The sequence below is a fragment of the Monodelphis domestica genome, chromosome 2 (assembly GCF_027887165.1).
Source record: "Monodelphis domestica isolate mMonDom1 chromosome 2, mMonDom1.pri, whole genome shotgun sequence".
NCBI lineage: Eukaryota > Metazoa > Chordata > Mammalia > Didelphimorphia > Didelphidae > Monodelphis > Monodelphis domestica.
This window is the reverse complement of record NC_077228.1, coordinates 212,790,052-212,811,787: the sequence shown is the minus strand read 5'-3', so window position 1 is coordinate 212,811,787 and position 21,736 is coordinate 212,790,052. Positions and strand designations below refer to the sequence as shown.

The 21,736-nt window shown below is 37.9% G+C and overlaps 1 protein-coding gene across 2 annotated transcripts in view; it reads right to left on the bottom strand.

Moving 5' to 3' along the window:
* Positions 1-21,736, bottom strand: part of GRB2 (growth factor receptor bound protein 2) — a 103,939-nt gene that overhangs the window by 43,868 nt on the left and 38,335 nt on the right. The gene's annotated exons all lie outside the window — the stretch shown is intronic.

The following is a 21,736-nucleotide window of genomic DNA, read 5'->3' as shown; positions in this document are numbered from 1 at the left end:
ACATATTCTATACAAAGTCTCTGCCTACAATAGTAACAGCAAAGAAAATAACAAAATTATTTCAAATGAATACATAACTCCATCACTCTTACTGCATGAATGGTATTTGTCATATTTTTGAAGTTAGAGAATAGATGTGAAGTTGTAGATCTCTCTCTCCTCCTCCAGTTCTTTAATATGTTCCTTGATATCCTCCTTCCCATTCAAAATCCTCATCTGAATAAGCCATGTAATTCAATTTCTCTATAAAGTCATCTTCATTATCAACCCCTAATCTCGCATAAAGTTCTTCTAATAGTATACAACTTGTACTGTGCCCAAAGATCATCTCACCCTCATCATACTGATAAGACTTTGATTGTACAGGTTTCAGGTATTCAATTTTCTCACTTCTGTCCCACACATCCCCTTCTTTATCTACCTCCTCATAAAGCTTATTAAATTGGTAAGGCATCTGTTCTAAATCTCTTCTGACTCAGTTTCCAATTCTGAATCACTGAATTCTGCAATTCTTATGTTATTCATTGGATTTTGTTCAGTGCCATGTAAACTTGTGTCAGATGTTGTTAACTCTGGCTTTGTGGTTTTTTTTTTTCCCATTTGAATTAGTTTATTTAGTCAATTTAGAACATTATTCCCTGGTTACAATAATCATATCATTTCTTTCCCTCCCTCCCCTCCCCCACCCTTCCCTGCAGCCAACGCATAATTTATTGGGTATTACTTGTGTCCTTGATCAGAACCTATTTTCTTGTTGTTGATGTTTGCACTAGGATGTTCATTTAGAGTCTACATCCCCAACCATATCCCTTTGATCCATGTATTCAAGCAGTTGTTTTCCTTTGGCGTTTTTGCTCCCACAGTGTTTCCTATGAATGTGGATAGTGGTTTTTCTCCTAGATTCCTCCAAGTTGTTCAGGGTCACTGCATTGCCACTAATGGAGAAGTCCATTACATTCGATTGTACTACAGTGTATCAGTCTCGGTGTATTATGTTTTCCTGGTTCTGCTTCTCTCACTCTGCATCACTTCCTGGAGGTTGTTCCACTCTCCATGGAATTCCTCCACTTTATTATTCCTTTTTGCACAATACTATTCCATCACCAACATATACCACAATTTGTTCAGCCATTCCCCAATTGAAGGGCATCCCCATATTTTCCAATTTTTGGCCACCACAAAGAGCGCAGCTATGAATATTCTTGTGCATGTCTTTTTCCTTATTATCTCTTTGGGGTACAAACCCAGAAGTGCTATAGCTGGGTCAAAGGGCAGACAGTCTTTTATCGCCCTTTGGACATAGTTCCAAATTGCCCTCCAGAATGGTTGGATCAATTCACAACTCCACCAGCAATGAATTATGTTGTTGTTGTTCAATTGTTGCAGTCATATCATCCTCTTCACACCCCATTAGGACTTTTCTTTATTCAACAATTGTATTTCACTATAAATAAATAAATACGTAAGTAAGTCTAACTACCGAACTTTGCAAACCTTAAGTCCTTATATAAATGTGCTAACTGCTGATGTAGCCATTCCTGTTGTGGATCTTCCTCCTGCTGCTGCTACTATTACTTCTTTGCTCAAATAATCTCTTTATGGAAAAGCCACGGGGCACTTAGGTGACACTGGATAAAATAAAATCTGGACTCAGATGCTTACTAGCTGTGCTGACTACTTTTTACTTCAGTTACCTCAGTTTCTTTATCTGTAAAATGAGCTGGAGAAGAAAATGGCAAATCATTCCAGTATCTTTGTGAAGAAAAAGTCCTGGGGGCAGCTGGGTGGCTCAGTGGATTGAGAGTCGGGCCTAGAGATGGGAAGTCCTAGGTTCAAATCTGGCCTCAGACACTTCCCAGCTGTGTGACCCTGGGCAAGTCACTTGACCCCCCCCTCCCCCCCATTGCCTAGCCCTTATCACTCTTCTGCCTTGGAGCCAATGCACAATATTGTGTAAGGTAGGTAAGGGTTTAAAAAAAAAAAGTCCTAATGGGGTGTTAAGAGGATGACATGACTGAAACAACTGAACAACAACAACAAATGCAAGGTCATAACAAGGCTGTGGTTATTTACCCAATAATCAAACCTTTCTCAAGTTCAGTTGAGAAGCAAAAAAAAAAAAAAGCCTAGCCTCTCTCCCCTCTCTCCCATTGTTGACAGCAGATAAATATGTAAACAAAAGGCACAGGGACAAACCATGCTTTAGGCTCAGCAGGCAGCTTACCTAGATTTTTCATATGCACAAGATATACTCAAAGTCTTACATTCTTTACTAGGTACAAATGACTGTCCAAATTTGCCCTCAAATCAGAAAGAGCAAAGTAAAAAAGCTATCTGAAAGGGGGCACGCTCTTAAATCTTATTATCTAGTTTTCTTTTAACACACACACACACACACACACACACACACACACACACACACACACACACACACACACACACACACCTCTCCACTTGGCGAATAAGCCAGGCATTTGAAGAGTAGTTTTATAGGTTCTTTTGGTCTCTTTGTATGGTAACTGACTTAACACTGGTTTTAATTCTATAAGGAAAATAGAATAGTCTGTGTTTAAGCCCTTTCCTACACAAATACTGTGCTTTTCTTCTTCAATAATTAATCCAAATAATTAAGGGTAGAATTGTTTTGATTGTCATATCTTTTTCTCAATTTTTATTCCCTTCCAACTTTTTTTCATCTCTGCTCTAACAAATTAGTGGTTTGACTATAATTATTGCTATAAAACTATTAGCAATAAGTAGTTTATTAAAATGTAATTAAATTTGATCACACAATCAACAAAATAATAGTAACGATTATCTAAAAAATGTAAAAGGATTAACTATGAGGAGGCACCTAAGTAGTGGATCGAGTGACAGGCCTGGACTCAGGAGGACCTGTGTTCAAATTTGGCCTCTAAACACATCCTAGTTGTGTGACCCTGTTTGCCTTGCCTATTCATTTGCTCTTATGTCTTAAAAGTTGCTACTAGGACAGAAGTAAGGGTTTTGTTTTGCTTTGGGTTTTTTGTTTTTGTTTTTTAATTTTATAATATTTTATTTGATCATTTCCAAGCATTATTCATTAAAGACAAAGATCATTTTCTTTTCCTCCCCCCTGACCCCCCATAGCCGGCGTGTGATTCCACTGGGTGTCACATGTGTTCTTGATTCGAACCCATTGCCATGTTGTTAATATTTGCATTAGAGTGTTCGTTTAGAGTCTCTTCTCTGTCATGTCCCCTCAACCGCTGTAGTCAGGCAGTTGCTTTTCCTCGGTGTTTCTACTCCCACAGTTTGTCCTCTGCTTATGAATAGTGTTTTTTCTCCTAGATCCCTGCAGATTGTTCAGGGACATTACACCACCACTAATGGAGAAGTCCATTACGTTCAATTATACCACAGTGTATTAGTCTCTGTGTACAATGTTCTCCTGGTTCTGTTCCTCTCGCTCTGCATCACTTCCTGGAGGTCGTTCCAATCTCCATGGAATTCCTCCACTTTATTATTCCTTTTTGCACAATACTATTCCATCACCAACATATACCACAATTTGTTCAGCCATTCCCCAATTGAAGGGCATCCCCTCGTTTTCCAATTTTTGGCCACCACAAAGAGCACAGCTATGAATATTCTTGTACAAGTCTTTTTCTCCATTATCTCTTTGGGGTACAGACCCAGCAGTGCTATGGCTGGATCAAAGGGTAGACATTCTTTTATTGCCCTTTGGGCATAGTTCCAAATTGCCCTCCAGAATGGTTGGATCAGTTCACAACTCCACCAGCAATGAATTAATTAATGTCCCGACTTTGCCACATCCCCTCCAGCATTCATTACTTTCCTTTGCTATCATGTTAGCCAATCTGCTAGGTGTGAGGTGATACCTCAGAGTTGTTTTGATTTGCATCTCTCTGATTATAAGAGAGTTAGAGCACTTCTTCATGTGCTTATTAATAGTTTTGATTTCTTTATCTGAAAACTGCCTATCCATGTCCCTTGCCCATTTATCAATTGGAGAATGGCTTGGATTTTTGTACAATTGATTTAGCTCTTTATAAATTTGAGTAATTAAACCTTTGTCAGAGGTTTCTATGAAGATTTTTTCCCAATTTGTTGTTTCCCTTCTGATTTTAGTTACATTGGTTTTGTTTGTACAAAAGCTTTTTAATTTGATGTAGTCAAAATGATTTATTTTACATTTTGTGATTCTTTCTATGTCTTGCTTGGTTTTAAAGTCTTTCTCCTCCCAAAGGTCTGACATGTATACTATTCTGTATTTACCCAATTTTCTTATGGTTTCCTTCTTTATGTTTAAGTCATTCACCCATTTTGAATTTATCTTGGTGTAAGGTGTGAGGTGTTGATCAATCTCTCCCACAGTCTTCCAATTTTCCCAGCGTTTTGCTTTGTTTTTAAAGGAGTAAATATAGGGAGACAGGTAATAACTAAAGCTGAATCCACAAGAGAAAAAAAACGGAATTACCACGAGGTATAAGCCTCATGAAATAACAAAAAAAGGACATAAGGAAAGACTCTTTTCAGCATTATCTATAAACCTCCCTTCTACTCCCATTCCCACCCCAATGCTGGGTAATCATACACTTTATATAACCTCACAGTCTAATTTCCAGGTCTAGCTATCTGAAGCAGGGAATCTGAAGGCCACCCACATCCACCCCAACCCCTACCAAAACACTTAATAAAAGATTGGAAGATTGAGATTTTTCTTAACCATGAGAAACAAAGAAGAGCAACAGGATACCCAGGGGAAGACAGTATCACAAAACTAGCTGGAAGGGAGATTCTATGAATTCACGCTCTTTAATTAGAAACCAGATGACTTCTTTGTAACACCTGAAGGAATAAGGCCAGAATAGAAGCCAGGTACAAATTCTGGGAAAATAAGAAAAAGATTAAAAAAGGTTAATAAGTAAATAATCTAAGAATGAAAGGCCAGGTATAAGCCTTGCTTATAGATTTTTTTTAAATGCCAGGAACAATGCCAAGAAATCCTCAATACACAATTCAGGAAATAGAAGAAAACTGCTCAAAGAGGCAACAAAGTACATTTTGACCAAAACCCACAGATTGTCACCAAAGGAAAACCCTTTGTTTGAAGCCTCAATGTATACAGTATGTAAATGTCACAATTTCAATACCAAAATGTTTTTGAGAGCAGCTCTAAAGATCCTAGCTAAGAAGAAATGTCAAACAGAGCGACTAAGGATTACTTCAGTCAAAAGAAATCACAGAAAACAATACAAAAGGATATTCCCAGCAAAAAACAAGAGCCAATCACAACTACTGAAATCTCTAAAGCCAAGCCAAATCAATGAAAAAGGATGGGTTTTTAACAAAAGAGACATTCCTACCAAGTAAACTATCCTGAGTCAAGCAATACATTTGACTTTTAAACACTCTCAACAGCAACACTAGAAATATAAATAAGTTCAACTTCCAAGAAACACTTTTTAAAAAACCCTTACCTTCCATCTTAGAATCAATACTGAATAATGGTTGTCTGAGGTCACATTTGAACCTAGGACCTCTCATCACTAGGCCTGGCTCTCAATCCACTGAGCCACCCAGCTGCCCTCTAAGAAATACCATTAATGAAACCAATTCCCTCAAGTTTGTGATTATTTTAAAAGAAAAGTAGTTGTATTTGAATAATAAAGAAATAATAATAGTGAATAACAGCCAATGTTTCTATAGTGTTAATTATGTACCAGGTAGAGTGCTAAGAGCTTTACAATTATCTCATTTGATCCTCACAATCAAGGAAAGAAGAGGCTATTATTATCCCCAGGGGCAGACAAAGGTTAGGTGACTTGCCCAAGATCACACAGCTAATAAGTGTCTGCAACCATATTTTAATTCCAGTCTTTCTGACTCTAGACCCAGTATTCTATCTACTGTACCACCTAGCTCCCCCTAAGAAAACACTGATATATTAGTATACTGGAAAGAGTACTTGCTCTCTATTCAAAAGACCTAGGTTTAAATCCTGCCTCTCTGCCACTTGCTGTTACCTGGGTCAAGTCATTTAACTTGGGGGCTCAGTCTCTTCAACTATAAATATAAAGGGGCTTCTTCCAGTGCTCAATCTAAGATCTGATGAAACTTAAAAGTATCAGAAAATCGGAAAGAAAAGCTAAAATGGACTAAATTTAATGCTGTGCTATAAGGAACATAAAACTTGGAAGGAATAATGTGTGATAAATCGCTTAAACAAAAGTTGGGAGGCAAAAACCAGAAGTGATCTGAGAATGTACTTGCACCCAGTCTGGAGACAGAGAAAGGATAGCAATTTTCTTGAGTCCTCAACAAGAATAGGCTATGGGAAACTAGAGTAAAAGCAATGGAGAAAATAACTGGAATGGTAGGACTGGAAAGAGGATGAATCAATTTTTCTATCTAACTCTAGATCAAGTAAAGGAATGACAAACCTGTAATTTATGGAAATCCCATTGACAGATGTCAGAAGATGGAATGAGTGGACAGAGCTAACCAAATAGACCATTGGAGGGCTTAAGCTAGGGCTGAATATATAATAAGAGGATGAAGACCCAACAAAGAGATTGAGGAGTGGACATGTAGGTAGGAGAATCAAGAGACGGGGTGTCACAGAAATCTAGAGAACAAAGAAAATCCAGAGGAGGGTACCAACAAAATCAAATAGTATAGAGAAGTCAAGATGAAGGCTGAGGCAAAAAAAGGGCTATTAGAGTCAATAATTAAAAGACTATTGGTGGGGTAGCTAAGTGGCTCAGTTGATAAAGAATAAGGACTAATGATAAGAGGTCCTGGATTCAAATCTGACCTCAGACCCTTTCTAGCTTATGTGACCTTGGGCAAGTCACTTAAACCCAACTGCTTTACACTTTACCAGTCTTCTATCTTTGAACTGATATTTAACATTGATTCTAAGACAGAGTTAAATATTTTATTTTTTAAAAGACTACTGGTAACTTTGAAGAAAGCAACTTCAGTTGAATGATAAAGCTGAAATACAGCATGCAAAGTTTTTAGAAGGGAGTGAGAGGAAAGGAAGTGAGAATATATCAAGTGTAAAGAATTTTTTCAATAGCCAAGATGGGGAGAGAAGATGACAGCAAATATCTGGAGAAAGCCAACAAATAAGAATGAAATAGTATAGTGGCACCTATAATAAAGATACTAAGTTATCTTGGAGCTACTTTATAAATCTGAAAGTAACCAAATAGCATATCTTTACCCCTTTCTCTCCTAAAATCCATCAACCCCAGAAAAGGATGTTATTTGTTGGCTTGCCAAGTCCTCTCAACTTCAAAGAAGGTATAGGTTATCGCTTGCACATCACAACTGGTCCTACTGCAGTTTCAATGTATTGCAGGTCAGCATAAGAAATTAAATGGGAATTTTTTTTTTGGACTTCTGAGGTAGCCACAGATGACACATGAAAGCTGCAGACAACTAGGAAAAAGTTTAGAAACTATATAGCCTACACCCAAATACTTAATCCAAATTTTACAATAAGAAACTGCAAACACTTCATAGAAGAAAAAAGTCATCTTATGCTTTTTTTCTGTTATGAAGGGAGTATCTGAGGTCAGATTTAAACTCAAGTCCTTCTGTGTCCAGGCCTGGCTTGCTACATGTGCTACCTACCTGCCCCAAAATGTCAAAATTGATATGATTCAGCTCTAGATGGGATGTTCACTCATCATTTGATAAAGATTTCTGACCAAGTATTACCAACTAATTTGAAGTTTATAGACTGCCTAAAAATTATTTTAAAGATACTACCATCTATTTATAAATTTCTTTACTCAAATGTGGAGTGGGGTAGGAAGATGCTAGGAGATCAGCATACCAATGGGACAGGAAATAATAGCAATTGGAGAGCTTCTCCAATTTCTTACACCCTCCCTTCCACCCTACCCCACTACTTCAAATGCTTAGCTTCCCCTACTATGTATAATGGAGAAATATCTTATGTATGAGACATTTGATTGTCCCCTTCAATGATGTAGAGAATATTCTATATGATACCATTTACTAATATATTTAACTACTGGTGAAGAAATTTGGTCCTAGCTTCTTTAATTTTTGTTTTTAACACCAAGTCATTTCCCAATATATTTCTTCCCCCACAGAACCCTCATTTGTAAACAAGAAATACTTCCTCAAACTGGGCAAAATGCAACATCTCTCACTGCCCCACTCTTTTTTCTTTTTTAGACCCTTACCTTCTGTTTTCATACAAATTATAAGACAGAAGAGTAGCAATGGCTAGGTCACTTGCCCAGACTCACAAAGCTAGGAAGTGTCTGAGCCCAAATTTGAACCCAGGTCCTCCTAATTCCAGGTTTGATGTTCTATCTACTGTGGAACCTAGCCACCCCCTACCCCAACTCTTAAACTTCAATCTTTTCTACCTCATCTTCCTATAGAGAGATGTATTTTATCACCTGTCCTCCAAAACCAAGATTGGTAGCTATATTTAATGAATTCAGCTATCCTGTGATTAGTTTTTTTCAATACACTCATATTGACATATAACTTGGCTAAAGAATTTAGACATTTTTCTATCACTGTGTCTACTTAAAATGTTCCCATAAATATGATTATTATCTTCAACAACCAGCAAGTATTTATTAAATACCTATAAATATGTGCCAGGCATTGTGCTAAGAATAAGAACACTGTTCTTTCAAAGAAACATACTTGATAATACATGTACAATCAGATCAATTTGCTTACTCTGCCTGAGAGGGGAGAAAGAAGGAAAGGAGGGAGATAATTTCGATCTCATAATTTTTGAAAATGTATGTTGAAAATTGTTATATATAATTGAGAAAATAAAATATCTTTGAGCAAAGAAACATGCTATTCAATGCAATGATCCAGGACAACCCTGAGGGACTCATAAGAAAGAATGCTATCCACAATGAGGAAAAGAACCGTGGGAGCTGAAATGCAGAAGAAAAGCAAATGATTTATCACTTGTATATATGGGTATATGATTTGGGGTTTTGGTTTTAAAAGATTACTCTATTTCAAAAAAGAAAAATATGGAAATAGGTATCAAGTGTTAACACATGTATAACCCAGTGCAATTTCTTGTCAGATCCAGGAGGGGGGAGGGAATAGGGGAGGGAGAGAATAAGAATCATGTAACCATGGAAAAATATTTAAAAATTTTAAAAAAGAAACGATTTTGGCTAAATCTCTCTTTAACAGACGAACTCTTAGACTTGGGAACTTCAGTATTTGGAATAACCCACTAGCTCTGCAAGGCTGGGAAGATCCACTCTCAGTAACCCTGCTCTCTTATATCATGTGAAAGTACAGGTCTACCTCTGACAAATGCTTCTACAGAACTTTTAACAATATTCTAGCTGTTGGCCAAAAAAAGATCTCTCAAGGATGCTAGTCATTTATTTTTGCTTAGAAAAAGGCTGAAAGCTTTTGGAATTTGAGACTCAGTAACCTCAGGTCAAATGGTTAAAAAGCATCACATGCTTCTCTTTCATGACACCATTAACTACTCAGGGTGACAAGAAAAAAGAGAGAATCAACCCACCCCCATTCCCATTAGAAAGGCCCACTTTATCACATTTTAAATTTATTTTGTTGTAATTTTTATAGTATTCATAAACAATTCTATAGATCTTCATATTGCACAGTAATGCACATCCATTAGCTTCTCCTTACAGATAAAAAAAAGACACCATGTTTTCAGGGAATGCACTGACTTTACTCAACTGAACCAGAAAGTATCCTCAGACAAAGAAAAGTAGCAAACTAAGGCAAAACTAAAGGAGATTCTTAAATACATTGAATTTACAACTATTTGAATATTTCCTTTAATATATTCTATTTTATCAAGCACTAAGGTTTCTGTATTGCTAATTTTTTTGTTTTTGAAGGGGGAAGGAAGAAATGAATAAGCATTTATATTGCAACTATTACAGGCCAGGCACAGTTTTGGCATCTATAAATATTATCACATTTGATCTTTACAACAATCTCTAGGAGTAGGTGCTATCATTACTCCCATTTTACAGTTGGGGAATCTGAGGCAAACAAGTGACTTGCCCCAAGTCACATAGCTAGTGTCGGAAACCAGATTTGAGCTCAGGTCTTCCTGAGTTCAGGACCAGCACTTTTAAGTTGTTGTTTTGAGGCAAGGGTACTGAGTAAGCTTTTCCCAATTGTCCAACATTGAAATCACTCTGTAATGAGCTGGTAGGACTTGAATCCAGCATCACTGCTAATTACACTGGGGGGGGGGGGGGGGGGAGCTAAAACTACATGTGCTAAAAATTCACCCAACTAGTATTGCTACTTGCAAAGATTTTTCCTTGGGCTAAGAAATTCCAAAGCTTTACTTATGCCTCCATCTACCATAATTTGCCTTTGCTATTAGGTGGAATTCTAGTAAGTACAATGATGTATGGATCATTCTGAAAAAGAGCAGAAGAAAAGCTCTACATATCCCAGTCACTTGGTCATCTAGTGTGACTGAGTTCTATTAGGAATACCAACATAGCACTGTTGGAGCAACTTGATGGCTCAGTGAATTGAAGACCAGGCTTGGAGTCAGGAATACCTGGGTACAAATCTGGCCTCAGACACTTCCTAGCTGGGTGATCCTGGGTTCACTTTGCCTCCCAACTTGGAAGTCCCTATTCTTTCATGCAATCAGAAATCAGATTACCTAATGATGTATTGTTTTCTTTTAACTAATTGGCCCTATTTGATTGTTTTTAATGTATAAAAGTGGTCTCCCCCTATATTTGAGATCCAGCTCTAAGTTGCAGAAGGGGCCTGGTCCTGATTTGTTAGGCAATTGGTATGCCTAACAATTGGTATGCTTAATAAATCATTAAGCCCAGAAGATCTAACCTTAGTTTTCCTCAGTCATTTAATCTTTCACCTGCCTCACTTTACACACAACTAGCTGGGATCAAGGGATTTCTTAATTTCAAGTCAGACAGAACATAGTCAAAAAAGTTTCCGAGGGAAGGTAGTTTTCTGAGATCTACCCAAGAATATATTACTTATTCAGTTCAATCCTCAAAAGATTTCTTTCAATCTCACCAAGTTAGTAGTTCTAATATCAGCAATGTTCCTTATCTAGAAGATTTAGCTGGGAATCCCAGTTTATACAAAGAAGGGGGCCTTTCTAATGGGAATGGGAGAAGCTTCTGAGTGGAAGAAAAACTAATTATTTTACCTATCTCAGCTTTCCCATAAAAAAATATGTAATGTTTGCTTTATATCAAGACTATTTATATTCTTGGCCCATACCACAATTTCCAACCATACTTTCTGAACATTATTATCTACTCTTCCATCTCTCTTTGCCTCAATCTTCTAAACTTAATTTCTAGCTTAACCAGGGCCTCTGGCCTCTTCATTTATCTCAAAACTCTAGTTCTAGGCAAAGAATTCTTGAATTTAAAGAGATTTCCTTGGACAGATATATTTTAATATAATTAGTTTCCTTTAAATCCTATGCATTTATTGCTGGTAGAGTTGTGAATTGGTCCAATCATTCTGGATGGTAATTTGGAACTATTCCCAAAGGACTTTAAAAGACTGTCTGCCCTTTGATCCAGCCATACCACTGCTGGGTTTATACCCCAAAGAGATAATAAGGAAAAAGACTTGTAGAAAAATATTTAGAGCTGCGCTCTTTGTGAGGGCAAAAAACTGGAAAACGAGGGGATGCCCTTCAACTGGGAAATGGCTGAACAAATTGTGGTATCTGTTGGTGATGGAATACTATTGCGCTAAAAGAAATAATGAACTGGAGGAATTCCATGTGATCTGGAATGACCTCCAGGGATTGATGCAGAGTGAAAGGTGCAGAACCAGAAGAACATTACACACAGACGCAGATATGCTGTGGCATAATCAAATGTAATGGACTTCTCTACTAGCAGCAATGTAATGATCCAAGACAATTCTGAATTTATTTCCCTCTCCATAAATGATAATCTAGTGACACTGGTCTCCTTGCTAATTCTTGCACAAGACTTTCCATCTCTCTACTTAAAGCTTTTTCAGGGGCAATCCTTCATGCCTGGGTTGTTCTCTCTCCTCACTTCCACTTTCTGGCTTCCCTCAAGCCCCAGGTAAAATCCCACTTTCTACAAAGTCTTTCCTGGTTCCCCATAGAGCTAGTACCTTCACTCTGAGACTCCTCCAATTTCTCTTCTATATCTTATTTGTACATGATTATTTGCATGTTGTCTCTCACACTCACCCCCCCCCCCCATCCCCACCCCAGTGTAAGCTCCCTGAGGGCAGGGATTCTGTTTGCCTTTCTGTGTATCCCAGATTTCAGAACTGGGCCTATCACAAGGTAAGAATTTAATATTTCTTTAGACAACTAATCAGTAAGCATTTACTAAGCCTCTGAACACTTGTTAGCTATATGATTGTGGGCAGTTCACTTAACCTCACTTAGTCTCTTTCCTCATCTGTAAAATAAGGATAATAATAGCACCTATGAGACAAATTTTTTGTGAGGATAAAAATTAGATATTTGCATAGCACTATATAAATGTTAAGTATTACCACTACCATTACCACCACCACCACCACCACCACCTCTAGGAGGAGAGGTTCTAGACAGATGAAACTAAATAAGTCAATTAATTAATGAAGGGCTAGACATGGAGTCAGGAGTTTATATCTCATCACTAACTGTGTGACCCTGGACAAGTCACTTAATTTCTATCTGCTTCAGTTTTCTCATTTGTAAAATGAGAATAATAATAGCACCTTCTCAAGGTATGAGGATCAAATAAGACAATTATTTAAAAAGTGCTTTGCAGACTGTAAAACACTATCTATAGGAATCCTAGCTATCATCATTAATATTTTTAAAAGACACGGACCTCTTAAGCAGCCTGGTGAAGTCTTTGGAGGCTGCAGAATTGTGGTTTTTAAAAAATTGAAAAACTAAATTTGAGTTAGAAATCAGTAAAAAAAAAAAAATTAACACTCCACCCAATTTCCCCCCAATTCAAGTCCAAAAGTCTCCTTAAATCTATCCAGGGACTCTAGATTAAGAACCTCTGCTCTAGGATAAAATAACATCTGATTGGTATTTAAATCCCTTCACAGTTTGGCTCTAAACTACCATTCGCTATTTCCCTTCACATTCTAACTATGACTTCTATGATCCATACCTTTTTTTCTTAAGCCTTACTTTCCGTCTTGGAATCAATACTGTGTATTGGTTCCAAGGCAGAAGAATGGCAAAGGCTAGGCAATGGGGGTTAAGTGACTTGGCCAGGGTCACACAGCTGGGAAGCTGAGGCCAAATTTGGACCTAGGACCTAGGACCTCCCATCTCTAGGTCTGGCTCTCAATCCACTGAGCTACCCAGCTTCTCCCTATGATCCCTACCTTTAAAAAGGACTGATTGCTACTTTACTCCAAATTATACAATCCTACATTTTTACAGAAATTAATTAAAGCTAAGTATTCTTGGCCAATCCCCCATTAAAGACTTACCTTAAGTAATTATAGTTATTGGTCTATACCTCATCTGCCCTTGTCCATCAAATCATGGATCAGGGAAGAGAACTTCTGAGGCAGTGCTAACTGTAAGCCTTAATGCCTCTCTAATCTCAATTCTAGTAGTAGTCTCTCGGTGACTGAGAATGACAATTGTCTTTGTGCATTTTCATCTATGGTGTACCCTCATATAGCTTTGAAGTCCAAAGACTGAGGCGCAAAGTTTGTGGCACATAGGTCATAGGATGCCAGTTGTTTAGGGAGGTGCGGTTGTGGCCTGGTGTCGGCGTTCACGCGCAGCGGCAAGACGTCGACGTCGCTCATCTTCAAAGGTGGCGGCGGCATGGTTAATATGGGTTGGCCAGCTGCTTCTGACAGAGGCAGCAAGTTCTAGTTGCTTTGTGTAATGCCAGCCCACTTCAAATTGGACTTTAGCTGATCCTTGATTCTTTTCTTAGGTCAACCTTGTTTCCTGAGTCCAGCTGACAGTTCACCATAGAATACCTGTCTTGGTATTCATTGTGGGTCCATGCGGATGACGTGTCCAGACCATCGTAGCTGGGTTTTGAGGACCATGACTTCGATGCTGGTGGAGTTGCTCTGTTGAAGACTTCCTGGTTGGTGATTCAGGCCTGCCATCGGATCCTCATGATTGACTGGAGAGAGTGTTGGTGGAATTGCTCCAGCTGTTTCATGTGCTTCCGATACAGTGTCCATGTCTCGCAACCGTACAGGAGCGAGCAGAGGACCACTGAGTTATACACTTTGAGCTTTATCACAGTGCTTACACCGCTGTGTTGGAGGACTTTGCAGCACAGCCGCCCGAGTGCCTGGCTGGCCTTTTGGATCCTGGTATTGATCTCATGGTCTAGGGACCCGTTGTTGGCGATGGTGCTGCCCAGGTACTTGAAAGTGTTGACATTAGAAAGCTGCGCGCCATCGATTGTAATGCACGGCTAGTTAGTTGGCCTCCCTGGTGCAGGTTGGAATAGCACCTCTGTTTTGCTGAGACTGATAGTCAGGCCAAACAGCTTTGTTGCGGTAGAGAACCTGTCCACAATAGTTTGAAGATGATTTTCTTGGTGGGCCATGAGAGCACAGTCATCTGCGAAGAGAGCTTCCAGGATGAGTCTCTCTGTTGTCTTTGTTTTTGCAGTCAGGCGGCGAAGGTCGAATAGTGAGCCATCCAGTTGGTATGTGATGTAGACACCCAGATTTAGATCCATCACAGCATGTCGAAATACTTGGGTAAAGGATAGGTTGAATAGCACCTGAGCAAGGACGCAGCCTTGTTTCACGCCATTGGAGATGTTGAAGCGATCTGAAGTCTCTCCACCAGATAGGACTTCCCCTGTCATGTCGACATGAAAGAGCTGGATCAGTTTGATGAATTTTGCTGGGCAACCGAGCTTGCTAAGGATCACCCACAATGCGTCCCTGTTCACTGTGTCGAACACCTTTGTCAGATCTATGAAGACAATGTAGAGACTCAGGTTCTGCTCAAGGCATTTTTCCTGCATTTGCCTTACCGTGAAGACCATGGTGCTGTGATCTGGTCGGAAGCCACATTGTGATTCAGGCAGGTTCTGCTCTGAAACAGATGACAGGAGTCTGTTGAGTATAACACGGTCGAGGATCTTTCCAGCAGTGGAGAGTAGTGAGATTCCTCTGTAGTTGTCACAGGCTGCTCGTGAGCCTTTGTTCTTGATTAGGGCTACGATGGAGGCATCTCTGAGTTCTGGGGGCATATCTTCCTCTTCCCATATGCTGGTCAGCACTATGTGGAATGCCTGGAGCGCCTTTCCATTTAAGGCCTTGTACATCTCGGTTGGGATCCTGTCTTTACCGGGTGCCTTGCCTGCACTCATTTGTTTAATGGCTTTTTGGACTTCCTCTATTGAAGGAGGGACGTCAAGTTGTTCAATGGTGAGGTTTTGGGGGATCTGGTCAAGGGCACTTTGGTCGACTGAAGAAGGTCGGTTGAGAAGCTGACTGAAGTGTTCTTTCCACCTGTTGCTGATGCCTTTTTTATCTTTTATGAGTGTCACCTTCAGAGGATAGCAAGGGAGTGGTGGTGGGTTTTAATGGCCCATAGACAGTCTTGAGGGCACTGAAAAATTGTTTGTAGTTTTCATATCAGCAAAGCGCTGAATTTCTTCTGCCTTTTTTTTCCCCACCATCGGTCTTGCATTTTTCCTGATCTCCCACTGCGCCCACTCCATAAAGGCTTTGTTCCTTTTGCTCAATAGGTCTTCAATAGCAGTGTTGTTCTCATCAAACGAGTCCTGGTGGTTGCATTGTTTGGGGCCTAGGTCTGCCTTTGATGTTTCCTTCACTGCGTCTCTGAACTGGTTCCATCAGTTCCTCTAATCATTCCTCTAATCTCAATTCTATACAGCTAAAACTTGTCATATCTTTTCTTCCTTAATTCCTTGTTTTATAAAATTTAGTTTAACAACTTTCATTTATGATTTTAAAATCAAAATTTCCCAATAACTATGCTGCTCACCAATCCCTCCATTTTATCTTCCCTTGCAACAAAATTCAAATAATACAGCAGTTATCTCACAGTATATTCATTATTTCATACCTGTGGTTCCTCCCTCACTTATTTTATAAAGTTAAGGGGTAGTTTCCTACCCTCTTCTATCAAAAATTATTCATTCTATATATAGTATCATTCTGAAATGCCATTATACTAATTCTAACCCAAGGCCTGCTGCTTTTTATGTCCTTCCAAGGCAATTTGTGTATTGTAAATATATTAATTGCCCTAAAGTTCAGGCAAATTGTTGTCTTTACAATTCTATGAACATTCTGCATTCAGGTTCAACTTACAAATTTTAATCATACTCTTCACTCACCAGAAGTAATAGTTTTCCTTGCTATCCATCTTAATTATGCTTTAGGACCTAGCTCAAGTTCAATGTCATGTTTTTCTGGACCAGCTCAGCCCTTTGCCTCTGAATTTCCATTGGACTTCTCTAAGTTATTCATTTTTGTTACATATTTTAAAATTACTCTGTGAGTATATATGTCTTATTTGCCCAATTACACTAAATGCCTTATACAATACATGAAAGATATTCAATATATACTTGTAAAATGAAATAACTGGGATACTGCCACCAAAATGAAATGTCACATAATGTACAAGAAGAAAATTGAGTTTCAACTGAGTGAAACATTTGTTTATGAATGTTATATAGAAAAATATACTTTGATAATGTGAAATAAATAAAAATTGATTGCACCAATAATGTATACTTTCTACTAGAATTCTTTCTTATTTTCCCCAAACCTATCATACTTTATTTTGGAAATTATAACCAATAATTAAATACAGCTACAACACAAATATAACTACCCAAATAACATTTTAATTGTAGAGATTGACTGCTACAGGGATTTGTGCCTCCATCTATTCTATAGGATTTTTAATTTTCTAGAATTGGTTGAATTCATGTTACTTCAGCTCTGTGACTGTGGGCCATCTGGCAGGACACAGAAATAGTATTTACTCAACAAAATCAATGTTTGCATGTTGGGTTTTGTTTATTTTTAAAACAACATGATATTTTTATATAGAATGAAATAGGAACTAGACCTGTAGATTTCATTTTTGTGGTGATAACTTTTTCAGTCAATGTAGGTTAGCACCTTCTTGGCAACTTCTATTTTTAGAGAACTACCTAATTGAGAGGTTAAATAATGCTCAGTACAGGTATTAGTAACAAAGAGTTAAACCTATGTCTCCTTGGTTTAGAAGGCAGCTCTCAATCTATTAGGCAACACTGCATATCTCATCTATTTAAGTACATGTGAGAATAAATTTGTGTGTACATACATAAACATACCTACACATACATATACACACACAAATTTAGCATGTCTCTTCTCAGTAAACTAGGAAATGGGCTTTTCCATCATCTGGTGACCCACAGTTGTTTAAGGATGACTAAGTCTTTATATTTTTAAGGGGGAAAGGAGGTTAATTTTTAAACGGTTGGACTGGATTATTTAAGAGTGCAGTTGCCAGGAATTTAATTTATTCCAAAGAGATTTATTTACAATTTATTTACAAAATGTAGAAAGAGTGAAATAAAAAAATCAGAGAGGATAAGGTTAAGCTATCTAGCCTACGCACTAAGTAAATTACTCCTGGCCCCAGGCTCAACCTGGGCAGGAAGAGTTAGTCCTTAGGCTTCAGCAAAGCCGAGGACCTGGGGAAGTCTCTCTCAAGAGGTCTCTCCTGAGGTTAAGTTTTTTTTTTCAGAAAATCCAGCAGTTTTTTCACTCACCACGTGTCAGTTCAAAGGAAGAGATTTTAGAACAGCCTCACCAGGAACAGGATCTTGGGTCCAGCCTCCACTCCAAAGAATAAAGAATTGTCTCCAGTCTCCACTTCCAAAGAATGAAGAACTGTCTCTCACAGGAAGTGACAGCTCCTTTTAAAGATGCTTCTTTTGCATCACTTCTTGTGTCTTCCCCTAATTTTACATCTATCAATCACAGTTGAAGCTTTGCTTTAAGACTGCTCGGGGCAGTTAGTTTAATTCTGACTCGTCACCCACTATTGCACACATGGGTCACAGACCTCCTACAAAATAATTAAGTAGGATGTTTACATTTTTGGTGATTAGATCTAAAAATGGACAGATCTCCATACTCAACTTTTAAGTAGGGTGTTTATTCTTTTGGTGATTAAATCTAAAAACAGGTAGGGGTTATGATTTTAATCTTCATAATCAGGGGAGAGTTAATTTTAATCTTTACTATATATATGTATCTTCATATATACTCTTTAGAATATATTTTTAATTCTAAATCCAAATGAATTAAACATTTCCATATACAAAGAAAAAGATAATATACAAATAAAACCACAAACTTCCCATACGTTTAGCTTGCTGTTCTTCATATCTACAAAATAAATCCCATGGCAGGATGTTGACTTTGCATGATAACTCTACTGCAAATATTAATGATATGAAAATAGGTTCTGAATGACAATATATGTAAAACTCAGCAGACTTGCTCATCAGCTCTGGGAGGGGGGAAGGAAGAGAGGAGCGAAAGAATATGAATCATGTAACCATAGAAAAACATTCTAAATTAATCAATCAACAAAAAAATTAAATAAATAAATAAATAAATCCCATGACAAGTAATTTTGGTCCCCCACCCAAAAAGGTATCTTCAAGGAGGTCAACATGTACATATAAGTCTTTTATATTTCATCTTTCTATTCACTTTCTGGAGTTAACATTCTTAGTTTATTCTTCCAGCATTAATTCTGTGTGCTGTGTATGATGTTCCTCTGGTTCTACTGATTTTACTGTTCATTATCTCCTGTAGTTCTTTTCAAAAATTTTTAAATGTCTGTTCATTGTTTCTTATGGTGTAGTATTCAATCACAATCATAAGCCACAATTTGTTCAGCCATTCCCCAACTGATGGGCATCCCCTCAGTTTCCAATTCTTTGCCACCAAAAAGAGAGCTACTATAAATATTCTAGAACATATGGGTTCTTTTTTTCTTTCTCTGTGTCTAAGGATATATATAGTTTTACAACACTTTGGGTGTAATTCCAAATTGCTCTCCAAAATGGTTGGATCAGTTCACATCTCCACTGATAGCACATTAGTGTCCTCATTTCTTCATATCACTTCCAACATTTGCCATTTTGTCCTTTTGTCACTTTAGCCAGTCTAATTGGTATGAGGTGAATCTGAAGAGTTGTTTTGGTTTGTATTTATCTAATCAGTGGTGGTCACTATATATGCTTTGATTTCTTCAACCAAAAACTGTTCATATCTTTTACCTGTTTATCATTTGGGGGATGGCTCTTATTCTTATAAATTCGACAAAGTTTGCTATATAGTTTAGATATGAGACTTCTATCTGAGAGGCTATCTATAAATCCCTCCCACCCAATTTTCAGTTTTCCTTTTATTCTTTGTAGCATTTATTTTATTTGTATAAAACCTTTTCAATCTAACTAGAATTCTTTTTTTTTTTAAACCCTTACCTTCCATTTTAGAATCACTACTGTGTATTGGTTCTAAGGCAGAAGAGCAATAAGGGCTAAGCAATGGGGGGGTTAAGTGACTTGCCCAGGGTCACACAGCTAGGAAGTGTCTGAGACTAGATTTGAACTAAGGTCTTTCTGACTCCAGGTCCAGTGTCCTATCTACAGTATCTAACTGCCTGCAGCTGTGCTAAATCAGTAAATATGCATTTGCTATGCTTGAAGCAATGTGACAGAATATCAGGAAATACTGCTGTTTCCACTCTTCCTGACCACCTGGACCACAGCATACCAGCACCTTCTATTTTCTACTATCTTTATCCAAGTTCATGTTCACTATCTCTATGACACAATCAATCTCATCTTCTGCTATCCTTTTCTCCTTTTGCTTTCAAACTTCCCCAACATCAGTCTTTTCCCAATGAATCCTATCTTCTCATGTGACAAAATATTTAAGCTTCAGTATTTGAACCTTCCAGTAAATAGTCTGAATTAATGTCATTAAATACTGATTGATTTGATCTCCTTGCTGTACTAGGGACTCTTCTTCAGTACCACAATTTTAAAGTGTCAATTCTGTGGCACTCAGCTTTCCTTATAATCCAAATCTCACTGTCTATTGCTATTGGAAAAAAAAAACAAAAAAACATAGCTTTGATTACATGAATCTTTGTCATCAGAGTGATCTCTCTGCTTTTAACATTCTGTACAGATTTGTCATAGCCTTCCTTCCAAGGAGTGTCAAGAAAACATGAGTTCAAATCCAGCCTCACTCCTTCCTTACTGACTCATACTCATTACTGATTCTTGGCTTGCTGTGGCATATATTGTGTTATATTTAAATTAATATCTTCAAGTTCTTATTTTCCATAAAGTTTATTAATAACCACTTGAAATAGAAAAGGTACATAAGCATAGATTTAAAGTCTCTTTCTTACTCTAAGTCTGACTACATGTAGCTCATCCTGTAGGATTCCCCGTCTGTCTCACCTGCCTGCTCAGGGAAGTAGTGATCCCAGTGGGTTCCACCTACACCCTTTAATTTACTATTTATGTTCATGGAAGCAGAGCTGGCATGTGAAAAAGGGGATGAACCAGGTCGACAATCCAGGAGGGGGAAGGGATGAAATTCCCTCTACATAATCACAAAATACCTTTACCAAATCCAGTCCTGGTTATCTTACAAGTATTCAATAGACCTGCAGTTCTTTTACAGCACTTCACATGTGGCAGTGGCCATTATTTCTTTCCTTCTTTCCTTCCTTCCTTCCTTCCTTCCTTCCTTCCTTCCTTCCTTCCTTCCTTCCTTCCTTCCTTCCTTCCTTCCTTCCTTCCTTCCTTCCTTTCTTTCTTCCTTTTCCTTCCTCTTCTTTTAAATTTTGCATTCATTACCTAAGATGTGCTCAAGAAGCTCCATTTTATTTAATGATACCTTAATTCTATCAGATTTTGAAATTTGGAGTCATCTGACTTGTGTCTTTCCCATTTTGAAACTTGGAGTCATCTGACTTGGGTCTTTCCGGATTAATCACCAACTCTTTTTGCTTCCTCCTTTACAATACTGTATTTCCAAGATTTTTCTCCATTCCATTTAGACTGCTACCATCCTGGTTTATCACAAGTGCTTCCATGGGACTTCCCACCTGATCTTTTTGCCTGAAGGGTGGCAGGAAGGCATCTAGAGATAATATTAACTTTAGATAATATGGTTCCAGTAGGCAGAGAACTTACTGGTTGTAGTAGGAAGATAAGATACCAACACAGCCATCTCAATAACTAGAGTACAGTTTAGAAATAAAGATAAGGATCTAGTTCAGTGCTGACTGACAGTCAAATGAAGAAGTCCTGAAGGCAATTAGAGATGAATATCTAGTCTAGAGATCTGAAGAAAAGAAAAGATAGACACATGTAAAAATCTTCCTTTCTAAGTAAAGGTAACAGCCTAAAGCACAAGAAAAAATGTAAATGCCAAGAGGAAGTAGATTTAAAATTAAAGGATCCAATAAGGAGATATCTCTGAAAATAACTTTAAAGGAAACTTCTATTATAGGAAGAAATTGTCAAATATGTAAAAAGCTACAGAGAGGTCAAAGAAAATAAGGAACTTTTAAAAAGTCGTTAGATACAAATGTGAATTACTTATGGTAATGAGGTACTGCTGATTTTGGTAGAAAAGAGTCAAGTCA